Genomic DNA, 15,935 nt, shown 5'->3' with positions numbered 1-15,935 from the left:
ACGTTGTCTTGTCCTTCAGGAACCCGAATACGGTAGTGCACGCCTCGGCCACGCTAGCGCCAAATTCCCCGGTGCGACAGCCAGGTTTCAACGCGATTTTCTCAACCAGAACTTCGGAGCCAGCTGCAGTGCGTGTAAGCGGTTGGGGTTCGAGCACAACGTGGTACTCGTCAGTGCAATTCGTTCGGAGGAATACCGCAGAAACACACGACAAGATTCGGTTACCTCCATTTCCTTGACGGAGGAGCGGCGAGTGATTTTTTTTTCTTCTCATGAGTCGTTAGTATTGCCTACTGGAAAGAGAAGCAATACTAAGACACATAGCATCCACGTTCATTTCACACGCCGTTACAACTCTGCCGAAGGGGTCGCTGAAGTCTGCAGGTCGTTTTCAAAGTCAAAAAAGCACGCAAGGCAATATGAAGCGAGGTGAACATGCAGACATATATCCATTCTCTAGGCATAGGCTACCCATACCATTAGAAATAATTGTTAAGTGGCTACCTCCTTCTCTTTAAAATATATAATAAACTTTGTCCTGTATATACGTTGAAATATATATTGTGTCTGTGCATGGTGTCCACAGTGGAAATTTAAAAAAAAAAAGTTGAAGTGAAAAAATACGAATCAGGTAACCGCCACGCGTGATTCTAATGCGTTTGTCCTCCTATAAATTATAAATAAATAAATATAAATTATTAAATATGCCCGTCCACACCTACAATTATGCAGTAAGCTCTTAGCCACAACAAAAATTGGATGACACTTTAGCTTTGCCTTTAATAGTGGAACGCGATGGCATTCAAAGATCCTTGACTGCTTCTCACGCTTCCCGGCAACTGCAGCTTATGTGACTGCAATGTTTACCGGGCAAAGTTCGCGGCGGACTCTATGCCCGAAGGTGAGCTGTCTGGTAGAAATGCGGTCTCTTACGGGGGACGATCTTCTGTTTGTGTTTTGCACTTTTACTATTGCAGCCTGAGAAGATTCGACAGAAAAAGCATGCGCTGTCGGTGTTTTGTTTCGTTACCTTTGTTTGTGAGCTGTCATTCTCAAAATTCCGAGGAATATCTTTGTAAAGAATGAAAGACAAGGTACGAGCAACTTTCGTCATAGAAGGATAGCAGCTTTCTTTTTTTTTATCCACCTTCGCCTCCGCGCGCCGCTGCCGCGGATACGCGGAGGTGAGCGCCATCTGGGTTATGTTTTTGCATGGAACAGATGGGGCGCGCAGGCTCTATGAATGGTAGAAACGCTGGGAAGGGGATTGTGTTTTAGTTTCCGCGTAACAGAATTACGTTTTGTCGTATATTCAAATGTAAATACGACGCGAGCATGTCTGTAAGTTGTGGTTAAGTTGTACTTTACGATTTTTTTTGACGCATTTTACTTTGAGAAATTCATTTAGTCCACTAACGCCTCTGCGCCACGATGAGGGCCTGCATGGTTCGGTATACGTGGTTCGCAATAATTTTTCGCTCACAAGACGGTCGGCACCCCACGCCGGAGGCCAACACCGGATTTTTTGCGACACTGGGCCGTTAACGCTGTCGCGGTTAAATTTTAAGTGCTAAGGTAAAGGCATCTCAAAAGAAACCTCAAATGATGTGGGTAACAGAACTCTGGCAATGACACTTTATGAGGGCGGGTGTTAGCTTATCAGCTGAGGGGAGGGGGGGGGGGGTTCTGCCCACCCCCGGAAAACTTCGAAGTGGGCTCGGTCCCCGGAGCCCCCCCGCCCCGTAGTCTGCGCCTATGAATGTGGATGAGAAAAAAATCGCCGGCCCTTTCACTCCGTGAGGATGGTTAACCAGCGAAGCTGAAACGCGCGGCCCCGGTGTTTATCACTGGGTTAATCCCGAGGGCTCATTACAGTATTTCTCAATTATGAGGTGACACACACGTTCGGCTGCGACGGAGAGAACAGTGTCACTGACGGTATACCCGCAGTCCGCCGTTGTCGCTTGCGTTGGATGTCTCGAGTTTGGTGGACGGCGTGGTTAGCAGTATTCGTCCGTCATTACCACTTGCGGTTTTTCGAAACTAAATTGCTTAAAAAACGTGTCCGCTACGTAAGACAATGAATGGTTCAAACCCCTTTAAGCAGTGGCTCATACGCCCGCAAACGCGGCCTCCCCATAACGACCGTGACCTTCACTGGCCTTCATGGTATCGTTCGTGTTGGGCGACTTTGATTACAAGAATTGACAGATCGCCGAATACGCGGGTGCATCTGCTGCGATATGAAATCATGCTTCTGCGTATTTCTCTACTCGCAGCATCAGAGATTCTTGGCATGACCAACCATGCACCTCGAGCGGTGGCGATCATGACAGAGGCACTCAAATGCCGTCTTTCGTGTAAAGCTGACCACATTGTAGATGTAAGTTCGGCGGGGAAACACTTCGTCTAGCCACACGTCAAACGTGGAGTATTGCGTACAGGCTCTCACAGTCGCACTTTCTTTTTGTTATTGCGATAGCAATTATATGGACACTCCAAACACATTTTTGTCGTCGCCGTCGTCGTCACCGTGATGTTCCGTATGAAGTCCAACGGCGATAAAATCGTCGCCGCGCGCCGTGCGTTGTGTGTGCGAGTGAACGCGTGCGAGGGTGAGCGGCAACCGCAGCTTGATCTCGCGCACGCGAGAGAGGAAGGCAGCCGGAAGTTCACGGTCTTCGTTCACGCGCGAGGCACGGGGAGGAGGAGACGGGAGGGGGGGTGCGTTATGCTTGCGATTGATTGATTGAAAACTTTATTATTCCACCGAGCTGGGGTGCCCGCCTCTTAACCTACACGTAGGTAGGGGGGGGGAGGACGAAGCAGTCCCCGCGCGTTGAGGACGGTGAGTCTTCACGGCCTCAACGGCCAGGCGGATTGCTCGACTCTGGTCGTCTTCAGCCTCGCTCTGGAGCAAGGCCTCCCAGGCTTCTCTACTGTCAATGTTTTCCTTGGCCCCTGGGGAACCAAAACACTCCCATATTACATGGTCTAACGTACCTTTCTCCTTACAAATTTTGCAGAGGGCGTCGTTATAGTCCCTCGTCTGAGTTAAGTAGATCCAATATGGCGATGTATCATTGTTTCCCCGGAGGCGCCGCCAAATGCGAGCGTCCTCCAGAGAGAGAGACCGATGCGGAGGCGGAAAGATTTTTCTTTCGGCTTTGTAGTGATCTACAATTTCCCTGTACGTGATGATGCTATCTTTGATCCCTGGAACTGGCTGCTCTAGAGTTGCCCGGTGGTAGAGTGCTCGGGCGAGCTCGTGAGCGGCTTCGTTGCCTGCGACTTCTTCATGGGCCGTAACCCAAACAAAAGTTATGTCCCTACTAGGAGGGTTTTTGAGTAGAATTTTGAGGGCCTCTTCCGAGATTCACCCGTTGCTAAAATTTCGGATAGCTAATTTGCTATCGCATAATATGACTCCCGCTTTTGTACCCGCACAAGCGAGCGCTACTGCAACCTCCTCGGCTGTACAGGCGTCCCTCGTGCACGTGGAGCACGCTATCTGAACGCACCCGTCGCCATCTACCACCGTCGATACCGCAGCCCCGTCTCTGCTGCAAGCGGCGTCCACGTACGCTACTTTATGCGCCGGCGTGTTTTTAAGTTTATTTACTAGAGCTTTAGCCCTGTGAGCTCTCCTCTCTTTGTTGTAGATAGGGTGCATATTTTTAGGTAGGGGGGCCATTTGGAAGCGTTTACGCACGTCCAACGGTATGTCCTTCTTGCCAGTCGGGGCACCCCTGTCACATTGGATTCCTACCCATTCCATGATTTTTCTCCCTGTTTTGGACTGGCCTAATCTTTCCAGCTGAGATACTCGTACTGCCTCAGTGAGCAAAACTAGCGTGTTGTGAACCCCCATTTTGAGAAGGTCTGTCGAGGTCGAGTCTGGGAGTCCTAGGGCTCTCTTAACGCTCTTCCTAATGATCGCATCTATTTTGTCTTTTTCTTCTTGTTTAAAAACAAGATACGGTGTTGCATACGCTATTCGACTAGTAATAAAGGCTTGCATGAACCTGAGGAGGCTGTTCTCTTTGAGGCCCCTGCCTTTGAGTGCAACTCTCCTAAAGATCCCCGTGACTTGCGCCGCGTATCCTTCTAACTTTTTGATTGTCGTGAGGTTGTATCCATTTGTCTGGATATACATGCCCAGAATTCTGATTTCCTCCACCTTGGGAACCTCCTTTCCATTTATGAATACATGGATAGGTCTGCTGCTCCCAGCGTGTCCCCTTTGATGCTTTGGCTCAATGATTAATAGCTCTGATTTCTGTGGCGAGCTCGACAAGCCTCTGCGGGCCGCATACTCTTCCACCATATTTGCCGCTATCTGTAGTTTAAGTTCGATGGCTGCTTCACTCCCACTGTTAACCCAGATGATATCATCCGCGTACATGCTAAATTTTATCGATTTAATCTTATTGAGTTCCGCCGGGAGACCCCTCATCACTATGTTGAATAGGAAGGGTGATAGCACCGACCCTTGAGGAGTCCCCTGGCTCCCAAGTGTGATGGGAGGGGACTTTACATACAGAAATTTTATATTCGCCTCCCTCTGCGACAGAAAGTCTTTGACGTATGTATATGCCCTATGACCCACACCTACCTCTTCGAGGCCTGCCAAGATAGCCTTGTGGCTAACGTTGTCAAATGCCTTGGTGAGGTCGAGGCCTAGGATCGCCCTGGTGTCAGTTGAGTCATATCGGTCTAGGATATCATGCTTAAGTCTGAGCATGACATCTTGTGTACTGAGCCCCGGCCTGAATCCAACCGTTTCATGCGGCCAGAGATCGTTCTCCTCCATGTACCTGGTCAGTCTCGTCTGAACAACATGCTCCATCAATTTTCCTACACACGAGGTGAGGGAAATTGGTCGCATGTTGCCCAAGCTGGGTACTTTGCCTGGCTTTGGAATAAAGACTACGTCCGCCTGTTTCTATGTCTTTGGGAGTTCTCCTGTCTCCCACACCTGGTTCATGTATTTGGTTAGTGCGATGACAGACTCATCGTCTAGATTCCTGAGAGCTGTGTTCGTTATCCCGTCCGGACCCGGGGCCGATCTCTTTCTGAGGTTATTAATTTCTGCCCTAACCTCTGTCGAGGTGATGGGGGCATCGAGATCTGGGTTGGGAGGTCCCTCGTAGTCCTTAAACACCACGCTCTCTGTTTTTCCAAGATATATGTCTCTTGGAGCTCACTAATGAGCTCGTCATCTGTACCAACGAAGCCATGCCTCGCTTTCACCTGGTTTGTACTACCCTGCATTTTTGATTTACTAGGGTCGATGAGATGTCTGAGAAGGCTCCAGGTTTTGGAGATACTCATATTGGCTTGCATCTCATCGCACTTGCTGTACCAATTCTGCTCGCTGAGCTTAATCGCATATGTTTCGATTTCTTTATTGAGTCTGGCTAATTCGCGCCTGATATTCCTGTTCCATCTTTGTGCTTTGAGTCTTTTCTCCAGGTTACTCTTTCTGCTCCACATGTTCAGTAGTTTGCTGTCTAGCGCTGGGGGTGCGTCCTCATCCTCTATAGTTGTAGTCGCTTGCCCTATGTGCGTTTTAAGGAGGTGTGTCCACTCGTCGATATTGTAGATATCGTCCGGCAGTGAGGCCTCCTTTCTTATTTCTCTGAATTTATACCACTCCGTTAATTTCGGCTGTTTGATGAGGCGAGTCTTGACGCCTTTTCCTAGCGTGAGCGAAATAATAAAGTGGTCGCTGCCTAGATTTTGTCCTGTGCTTCTCCACGTTACTGTTCCCGCCATATGGGTTATCGTAAGGTCGGGTGCAGTGTCCCTGGTTATACTGTTGCCTGTGCGCGTAGGGACGCATGGGTCAGTATGTAGAGTAAGCCCTAGCGTTTGTAGATCCTCCCAAATTCGTCTACCTTTGGGGTCTCTGTAGGCATATCCCCATTCCTCGTGAGCCGCGTTGAAGTCTCCCATAATGATGAGCGGTCTCCCAGCTGCGGCTTTGAGTGCTTTGCGGAAGAAAGTAATGAATTTAATTTTCTTCTGCCTGGGTGTGCTGTACACATTCAGCAGGAATATGCTATCTCTTTTTTTCTTTCCTGTGATAATCTCAACGAGAACAGCCTCTGCCTCACTTGGGGACACACCATGGACTATGGTTGCAATGTTTCGCTTTACGAAGGTGGTGACTCGGCATTTATCCCCCTTGCCGCTGTCAAAGCTTTGGTAACCCAATAACCTAACAGGGGCCTTACCCGTTTCCTGTAAGACTATGGCTACGGGTGCTTCCTGTTGTAGCTCGAGCATTGTTGCAGCAACGCTCTCTTCCTTTGGTACCCCCTACAATTCCACTGCCAGAATGTGGAGGCATTTTTCTTATCCGAACGTTTATCCATTTCTATTATGAATCGCTTCTATTGCCCCGATTTTCTCGCACAGCCTAGCTATTGTCGTGCCTAAGGTATCCATCGACGCACTCAGGGCATCTATCTTGCAAGACAGTTGGTTCACTTGTGCCTGTAATAGCGCAATTGCTCCTCCATTCTGTAGCTGTCCTGTTTTCATAGTTTCGTTCTCCTTGTCCATTTTTGTCAGCCACGTTTCAATTTTCTTTTGCCAGCTCGCCAGCGGGTCGGTCTCCCCCGCCTTGTGTTAGGAAGGGGGTTGTCTCGTAAAATCAACATTCATGATCTCTTCCTCCGGTCCAGATGAAGCTGGCACAGGAGCAGGAGTGATTTGGGTGTTGCATTTTTTGGGAGCCTCTGCGGGGCCCTTCTCTGTTTTTAGTTCGATCAGCTGATTTTGGGTTTCCCTCAGCAATCGTTCTAACCTCATGTTTGCTTTCTTCTGCTCCTGTATTTCTTTCTTAAGTAAGCTAATCTCCTCTTTCTCAGCCTGGGAGCCCTTGCTATCAAAGCTTACCGAGAGGATATTTTCTTTTTTCTTTTTCCCCCATGGGTCCTTGGGGTCCCTGGGCGGCAGGCCTGGTCCTCGGCCCTGGTTAGCAGGTCCTCGGCTCTGGTCAGCAGGCCCCTTGGCTGGAGTCTGCTGGCGGCCCCCTCCGGACCACGAACTGGACCTCCTTCCGGGTCTCGAACTAGATCTCTCTCTCGACTGCTGCCCCGCCTGGTCACTGGTAGCATCCCTTGCTCTGCCTCGGTTTTCCTCTATAGGCGCCGATTTGGTGACCTGGGGCTCGCCTTGAGTCGGGGCTTGCGCCTGGAGCTTCTCTTGTTCCATCCTTCTTCTCCCATAATCTTTTCTTGATGATGTACGGCATGCGATATATCTCCCGGCACTTGTTGTCGCCTAGAAGGTGGGCGTTCTTGCATAGCAAGCATCGAGGCTCGCAGCTGTGATTTGGTTCCGGGTTGGCGGCTCCACATCCCCGACATCTGACGTCGTCGGGGTTCGGGCAAACGTCGGCCCGATGTCCAAGTTTTCCGCAGGTGACACACACTTCATATTTTTTATGCTTGCGAGGCTGCTTATGACGGAGCTGCCGCGCGGGCACCGTATCTTGAAAGCGATCTGCGACGCGGCCGAAGTGTGCGCCATAGGGAGCCTCATCTTCAAAGCGATCTGCGATGTGCCAAAGTGCATTCGCCGAGTATCGGTCGCTTCCTATGCGCTGCGCTTTCGACGTTTAGTTCGCGTTCAAGCGAAAGCCAGCGCGAAAGCCTATTTGCTCGCTGCTGCTTGCGCGCTTTCTCACTGCTTTCTCACGAGCTTCCGCGCTCATGGAGCGAGATGTGTTCAAGTTTACTTGTGGGCACGTGACACTGCGCTTGTTTATTTAGAGAGTAAGCGAATATTTACAACTTTATACGGCCTATAAAACTACTATCCTTACTTCGTATAGCTGTCTACTAATTTGCTATCGCAATCGATGCTTCGCCTTTCAGGCGCAACTGCGACTTTTTTATGGACACTTACAAAGTTCTGAACAATGGGGGCTTACTGAAAAGTGAAATTTTACGCAGAGAGTACTGCGTAGAATTCAAAAGAGGCTATGCATACTATTCGGATTCGCCTTTCAATTCCATCAAACAGCGCGCCTCAAAAGGGCGCAGAAAGTTTGAAACTGTAGCTTGAGTGTATAAATGTAAAACGTGCCCAAAGTCACGGAACGCACGCCTAGTTGGTGGCTACGCACCTACGGTCTTGCGCTAGAGATGTACTCTTCCGAAACGGTCATAACGGGAGTTCACAGGTTCAATTGCAAAAGCCTTCTGATTTTGTCAGCTGACCCTGACCTGTGAATTATTCGCAAGGAATTTTTTCACTAAGTGTGGGCCGCCAACAATAATTACGGATATTGGGCTCTCACGAAAATAAATCGTGTACAGTGTCTATACCCTCTAATTTCGCGGGCATTTTTGGTGTTAAATCTGGTCTTAAAAGCGCTATTCGGTTTGTCTTCTGACAATTGAGAGGAACTTTCAATGAAAGCGCAAACGCCGAATGGATTAAGGTCAAAAGTTAGAAGCCGTCAACTGGATGGTATGCCCCGTAATACCCTGCTGCCTCTGTTTCCTTCCGGGGGGAAAATTATGTTATAAGTTGCAGGTGCTGTTAGGCATAGTGGAGTTAGGTTTGTTGCAGATAGAGGCAGGCGGATAAATTCGTTGAAGTACTTTAAAAAACAAGAATGGTAGACACATAACGCGCACAAAACACACCACAACATACAAAATTGAAATGTCTCGTCGAGACCACGCAGCGTCTACCAGAGAGCCTACAAGTACCGTCGTAGCGTGAGATGCACAGGCAGCGCTAGTGCATGTCTCAAGTACGTGTCGTAACTCAAGGCGCGTGATCGATGTAATATATTCAGTGCAGACATTTTGACTGTGAAAAGGGTCCAAGAGCAATGTAAGTGGGCTATGTCCTCCGATACAGTGCACGCAGAGAACAGTGGCGACACTATCCACCTAATTTTAAGTAAGTAGTATTTTGTGTTAGCAGCGTGAAAACGATTACAGTGCAGGTTGCACGATCACGTCTGTCAATGCCACACGGCACGGAGAAATCGTACATTGGATCGTAAGTGCGAATAGGTATGTAATGCTGTTCCGGGTCGGTCTATATAGCACGCTGTGAGCGCCACGTAATAGAATAAACCAAAACTCAACCGTCACTCCAAGATAAAGTTATTGGGATTTACTGCGAGGAATTGCTCTTTGCAGAACCAGCAGCGTAGTCAGTGCGTACATTGCCTTCTATTCCATGTAGTGAGACGGTAGGTACTGCATTGCAACGCTGTACAGCATCCAATAGGACCCACAGCAAGATTATGCGTGTTGCCTGTTCGACGAACATGTCGTTCAGGATGCTCCTACGCTGACAATCTTCCGAGGTACAACTGGGTCATAACATGCTGAAAGCAGCAACAGATGATATACAACGAACCCCCATACCTTGTTCATGTAGACGTCGCACGAGCGACGCGTGATGTACGGCTCCCCCGTTGTGCTGCTGACGGAACCGGGTCCATACGGCGTCGTGATGCGCACAGGCGTCGTGGTGGTCACGACGACGCCCTGCGACTTGCCGTCCCCAGCGCCATAGTCCGGGTGCGAGGACCCGGGCGGCCCCGGTAGCTGCGATGGAGGCGGGGCCGCCGGCGATGTGCCCAACGCACACTTGATCTGACGGGCACGCACTGAGAAACCACGTCGCGTGGTGGCTACGTTCGAGTGGAAGTGCAGCACCATGTCACTTCCCAGGAACGGGATCACGTCTGCCGAGAGAGTCGTGAGAAAGATGGCGTATACTAAGCGTATGTACTAGTGGTGAGACATACATAGAGACCAAAGAACGGGGAAAGGCAGGGTGGCTAACCAGAATAGAAAATCCAATTTGTTCGAGAACGGGGGAGGTAGAAAGAAGAAAACGGAGAATGAGTTAGCACACGTTCACGATCCCAACACAGGATCAGATGTAGCGCAATGAGCACCGACTAAGGCTGAAGCCTTTATGCAAGTTGGCTGTCCTTAAGAATTGTAGCAGGGCCTTCGTTGGCCTTCTGCTGCGGTGGCTTAGAGGTTAGTCTTGCAAATTTGTTTGCTATGACAATGGTCTGTGATGAACGCGAGCTAGCGCAGTCGATCGATCGTCTGTATGCAAAGTGTTGAAGACAATTACGCAGAACACGTTCAAGAGTTTCCTCGCGACCACAGGCAATTGCAGGTAGCTTTTTAGGCCACTCCAATGCGAAAGGCAAGAGGCTTTGAAAGCCCCCTATGAGTCATAGCCGACAAAGCAGGAAGCTGCCTGTCGGAAGAGTCCAGATAATATGTGAAGGCAGAGCGAATAGTCCAGGTGATGAAGTCGGTTGTCTGGAAAACTTGGGGAGTCGCACGCCGAAGAAAGTGATGCTTCGCGCATGCAACGCAAAATTTTCCAGCGCCATCTGACCTAGAAAACGGTATCCATTCCTGTGTACACTCTTCAAGAAGCGAACGAGTAGGGTCTTCAACGTACTCGTCACCTATAACATCGCAGTGACCTGGAAGACGCTGAAGAGTGATGTCGTGCAGTGCATATTTCTGGTGCACGGTGAAGTGATTGCAATTAAAAATGATCTCAGCTAATCCACTCGCTTCGTTTCCTTTGAATTGTGTAGTTCATTTGCTTGATGTTGCCCTTTGCTACAGCTGTTAGGTTTCGTGGGCTCGCGTCAAAGTCAAAGCACATGCCAGCTATTCTGACAAGGCAAGATCTGCCGCCAACAACCTGTAGTCTATTAATTTCTGCCTAATTATTGGTAGACGGTGCACTGATGTGGTGACGTCCTTTTAGACGGTACGAAGCAACGTTTCGGCTTAGCTTCCAGTCCCATGAGATAGCCTTTGTTTGTAGGGACAGTCACACAAATACGCGATGCACTGAAGGCTGCACTTTGGACCAATGAGTCAGGCAACGTATCTACTACCATTCAAAGCGCCGATCTGGCGCTCTAGACAGGGGTGATAAAGCTTAACTGAACTTGCCGTTGTTTTCAATGTAGCACCAGGATATGAGCAACAACGACGTCAGTCAGTGGTTATTCAGTGCGCAAGCTCATAAATATGTCGCCATGCGCTAGTTTAAGATGAGGGTGGCAGTTTGCGATGAACTGTGACAGCACGTATGTCTTTCGCGCTCACGTATTCCGTGAGCTGCATCTCGTACCAGAGCTATAGCGTGTCGCCGCATTACTTCGAACCGTTTAAGTGTCACCAATGTCATATGATGACTATAGTACGTATACGGTCTGCAGAAACCATTGACTATCTTAGCACTCACTTTCTCTCTGGCAGCCCGCACCGCCGGATTTTTGACGCGTTACGCCGAATTGGCAAAATCATAGGTGCATGCTAGCGGACTCACAGGAATGGTCTGCAGGCAGCGAACCGCAGTGTCGTTGTCCGCCGAACTCGAGGTAGTCGTACTGGCATCCCGGCGATGACTCGATGTCGAAGGAGGCGAATACGAGCTCCAGGTGGCATACGTCCTCTCCGGCCTTGGTGATCACGTACCGGCAGTCTTGGTTGTCCAGGTAGTGCGACGGGTAGTTGGGACTCTGCACGTAGAACTCACGCTGCCTGTCGAAGCGCTGGTCGCAGCGAAGCGCCTCCTTGGGGAGACCCGGTGGCAGGACTGCGTTGCCGGGGGAAAGGGAAGGGGTGAGTTAGAAGAACGGGCGTGTGCTGAGATGTGCGATAAACGTTTTGTGGTTATAAATAGTGATTGGTCGAACAGATAATGCGGTTTTTCGAAACGTGCTATATAGAATGAGGAGCCAACATTACTAGACGGTTATTGTTGGTAAAAGTTCGCTCGTATATAGATGTGCGCCGCAACGCGTAAGGAGGTCGTAACGGAGAGCGCGCGTATCCCGTGCAGCCTGGTTTGCGTAGCTGAAGTCGTGTCAGCGACTTGGCGAAGCCCGCGGATTGTCAAAGAGAGATCAATCATAAGTCCAAATGTTATCACACCACCTGTTTTTTGCCTGTGTTGTCCTAGGAATATATATATATATATATATTCCTAGCTGTTGGGAAAATAATAAACCTAAGATAACCGCGAAGTTGTGCTTCTGATTTTCCTAAATACGCTTGGCCCATTGAAAAATCCAGTTACTACTATATATATATATATATATATATATATATATATATATATATATATCACGTGCTCGTGACGCCTGCGGCAGAAAGGATGTTCCACATCCGCCCTATGGTTTGTGAGTGGTGGCGTTGGCTTACACTCCCAGGGTTAGTTCTAGTTGTAAAAACATAAATACCCCAGAAAGTGGATGGGAAAACAGATCCGCGATAGCTCAATGGTGAGAGCATCGCACGCGTAATGCGAAGACGTGGGTTCTTTCCCCACCTGCGGACAGCTGTTTTTTCATCCACTTTCATTTCCATTAATTTATCATTTCTTTAATTCAAATAATAAGTACAAGTAATTCACCTATGTTGTCTTTGGTGTTATTGTTTGTTGGCTTCTTATGATATGCTTATTAAAAGTCGGGCCCCTCGGTTCTCTTTCTTCTCGTTCACTGCATAACGAGGGCTCGAATCCGGCAGCAATAATGCCTTCAGGTAGCATATGTGGGTTTATTGACCAGTTGCCATGACCCAAAAAGATCACGTGCTCGTGACGCCTGCGGCAGAAAGGATGTCTATGGTTTGTGAGTGCTGGCGCTGGCTAACACTCCCGGGTTAGTTCTAGTTGTAAATACATAAATACCCCAGAAAGTGGATGGGAAAACGGATCCGCGGTAGCTCAATGGTGAGAGCATCGCACGCATAATGCGAAGACGTGGGTTCGTTCCCCACCTGCGGACAGCTTTTTTGTTCATCCACTTTCATTTCCATTAATTTATCATGTCTTTAATTCAAATAATAAGTACAAGTAATTCTCCTCATGTTGTCCTTGGTGTTATTGTTTGTTGGCTTCTTATGATATGCTTATATATATATATATATATATATATATATTACTGTAGCAATAACTATTTTGGTACTATAAACAATTTCGTTAAAATCAATCAGTCGCACAAATATAAGTTGGCTGGCTCCGCTTCATGGTGAGTCCTGCCAAAGACACTATGAAATACGTGAAAGAGCTACATCACAACGCCTTCTTGTAGATACCGTGAAAGAGGATGAATCCCAACTTCGCAAACAGCGCAAATGACAAGGGAAGAGATATATGAGCAGAAAAGATCTGCTCCGTCATGTCGTCTACGCTGTCTGCCATGTTGAATGCAAACAAACTAACCGAGCTTACAACTCTCCGGTTGAATTTGGTAACGGAAAATGAAAGGGAACACTTCTTTTTTTTTTTCCTTTTTTGTAGCTTCACTCATTCATTAGGGGAGTGGCACGACATGTTTGCGAAGAGGTGTGCTGTATGCGAACTACTGATATGATGATAATTTGTGTTTACAAGTACCGCGCTTCATCATTGATAATAGAGAAAGAAATTCAGCAAGAGGGGACGCTCAGCGAAAACTAGCAACAGAAAATACGTCACGCTAATATTAGTGCCGTCCGTTAGCTTCCGTGAACATCGAAAAAAAAGAATGTTAGCTCAACAGACATTATTTTTATTGCGATAGCAATTATATGGACACTCCAAGCAGATTTCTGCCGTCGGCGTCGTCGTCGCCGTATGGTTCCGTATAAAGTCCAACGGCGATGAAATTGTCGCCGCGCGCCGTATGCTGTATGTGCGAGGGAAAGCACGAGAGGGACGCGCGCTTTCACGGGGAGTGAACGCACGGCGGAAAGCAAACGCGACTTCTCCCGTCGCGCGCAAGGCCGTGGGGGGGGGGGGGGGGAGACGTAGGGAGGGAGGGGAGGCGACGTTTAGCTGCGGCACCAAATGCGTATTTATATAAAAACGCTGCGAGGCGAGAAGTTGGTAAAGACTTCCGACGCTGCTCGACGAGTGTCCCGTTCTGATCTCGTCGAAAACCTCCGAGCCGCCGCCAGAGGCACCGGTAACCTCACCAACGCCGCGCGCCTTTCGGTGCGAACGTGAGCAAAACGCCGACGGCGTCGGCATTAGTTATGCGCGTTCCTGGTGCTGCTACATGTCCCAGTTTATACAGCTGATAAAACTACTATCCTTACTCCGTATAACTCTCTATACTAATTTGCTATCGCAATTGATGCCTCGCCTTTCGGGTGAGAGAGAGAAGAACTTTATTTATTTCCGGCAGATTGCTGGGCTGGGTTCCCACCTAGGAGCCAGCGGAGAGACCGTGTCTCCCGGCAGCTTCCTCGGCCTGCTGGATAGCCCACAGTTGCTGGTCCAGGCCTGAACTGAGCAGCGCAGTCCCCCAACGCGCCCGAAGGCCCTCATTGGAGGCCGCGACCCCAGTATTGCTGATTAATGCTGGACATGCCCATAGGATGTGATCTAGTGTGGCTCTGGTGTTACAATACTGGCATAGATTGGTTGTATATAATTCGGGGTATATATGGTTCATGATGACAGGGTTCGTGTATGTTCGTGTTTGTAGCTGCCGCCATTGAACGGACTGGGCCCTATTGAGCTTGGGGTGAGGTGGTGGATACTCACGCCTTTGCATTCGATAATGTTGAGTAATGTCACAGAATTTAGTGAGCCGATCGTCCCATTCCCACACCATCGCGGAGGTGTCCGTTCGAGTGGCTGCTTCTTCGAACCCGGCTCGGAACGTGAGACCTCGAACCACGTTGTGCGCCACCTCGTTTGGACTGAACTCCGGCTGATCAAGAGGTGTGTGGGCTGGGATCCAGAGGATTTGTACGCATTTGTCTGCCTCATAAGTTTTGCCTGTATTAAGGATCCGCAATGCCTCAGGGGAGATTCTGCCGTTGGCGTAGTTTCGCACGGCCGTTTGAGAGTCGCTGATGATGTACGAGGCATTGGTGTGAGCTATCGCCAGCGCGATAGCCACTTCCTCCGCCGTTTCTACGTGTCTTGTGGCGATTGATGCGCTTGCTTTGCATTGATGTGTGTGGTCTACGACCGCAGCTACGAAGCGGTGACGGTCCCGATAGCGTGCTGCATCGACAAAGACCGCTTCCTCGTTGTGACCGAAAATCTTAGTCATAGCTTTGGCTCTACTGACGCGTCTGCCCTCGTTGTGTTCGGGGTGCATGTTCTTGGGTATCGGTGGAACTGTGAGTTTAGTTCGGATATCGCGTGGTATGTCATGTTTGTCGCCGTGTTGGGTGTGGTAAGAGATGCCGAGATTCTCGAGTATCTGGCGGCCTGACTTAGTCTTGGCCAATCGCTCGTATTGTGATATTTGTTGCGCCTCGATAAGCTCCTCGAGGGTATTGTGTAATCCCAGTTTAAGAAGGAGGTCTGTGCTGGCGTGTTGCGGCAATCCTAGTGCTTGTTTATGTATTCGCCTAATGAGGCTGTTGAGTTTTGCTTTTTCTGCGACGAACCATCGGTGATAGGCTGCCGCATACGTGATCTGGCTGAGTACGAATGATTGGATGAGGCGGAGGATGCTAGACTCTTTCATGCCTTTGTGTTTATTGGTGATGCGTTTAATAAGGCGCATCGTGTTCGATACTTTTGCGTCAATGTTGCGAACTGTCTCGCCGTTTGTGCCCTTACTCTCGATGATCAGTCCTAACACCTTAATTTTATCCACGGTTGGTATGATGTGACCGTCGCTTGTCGTGAGTGTTATATCGGCGTGTGTTTGTGCTTGGTGATGTTTGGGTGGTCGGCCCTTGAGTGTAGGGCGATATAGCAGTAGCTCGGATTTCTCCGCCGAACAGGATAGTCCTGTCCCTTGCAGATACCGTTCTACTGTGTGAATAGCCTCCTGTAATATTTGTTCTATGAATCCATCACTGCCCTCGCATACCCAGAGGGTGATATCGTCGGCATAAAGAGTGTGATGGAGTCCGGGGATTTTCTGAAGTTCCTGGATAGACTAACAA

General features: G+C 49.1%; 1 protein-coding gene and 1 non-coding gene across 2 annotated transcripts in view; one reads left to right on the top strand and one right to left on the bottom strand.

Annotated features, from left to right (window-relative positions):
* LOC119444910 (cubilin) overlaps positions 1-15,935 on the bottom strand; it is a 337,977-nt gene that overhangs the window by 74,357 nt on the left and 247,685 nt on the right. The window lies entirely within an intron of this gene.
* On the top strand, positions 12,752-12,823 carry Trnam-cau (transfer RNA methionine (anticodon CAU)). Its single transcript has one exon. It is a non-coding gene; the product is annotated as a tRNA-Met (tRNA).

The sequence above is a fragment of the Dermacentor silvarum genome, chromosome 1 (assembly GCF_013339745.2).
Source record: "Dermacentor silvarum isolate Dsil-2018 chromosome 1, BIME_Dsil_1.4, whole genome shotgun sequence".
Classification (NCBI taxonomy): domain Eukaryota; kingdom Metazoa; phylum Arthropoda; class Arachnida; order Ixodida; family Ixodidae; genus Dermacentor; species Dermacentor silvarum.
The sequence above is the reverse complement of the archived record's forward strand: the minus strand, read 5'-3'. Positions and strand labels throughout refer to the sequence as shown.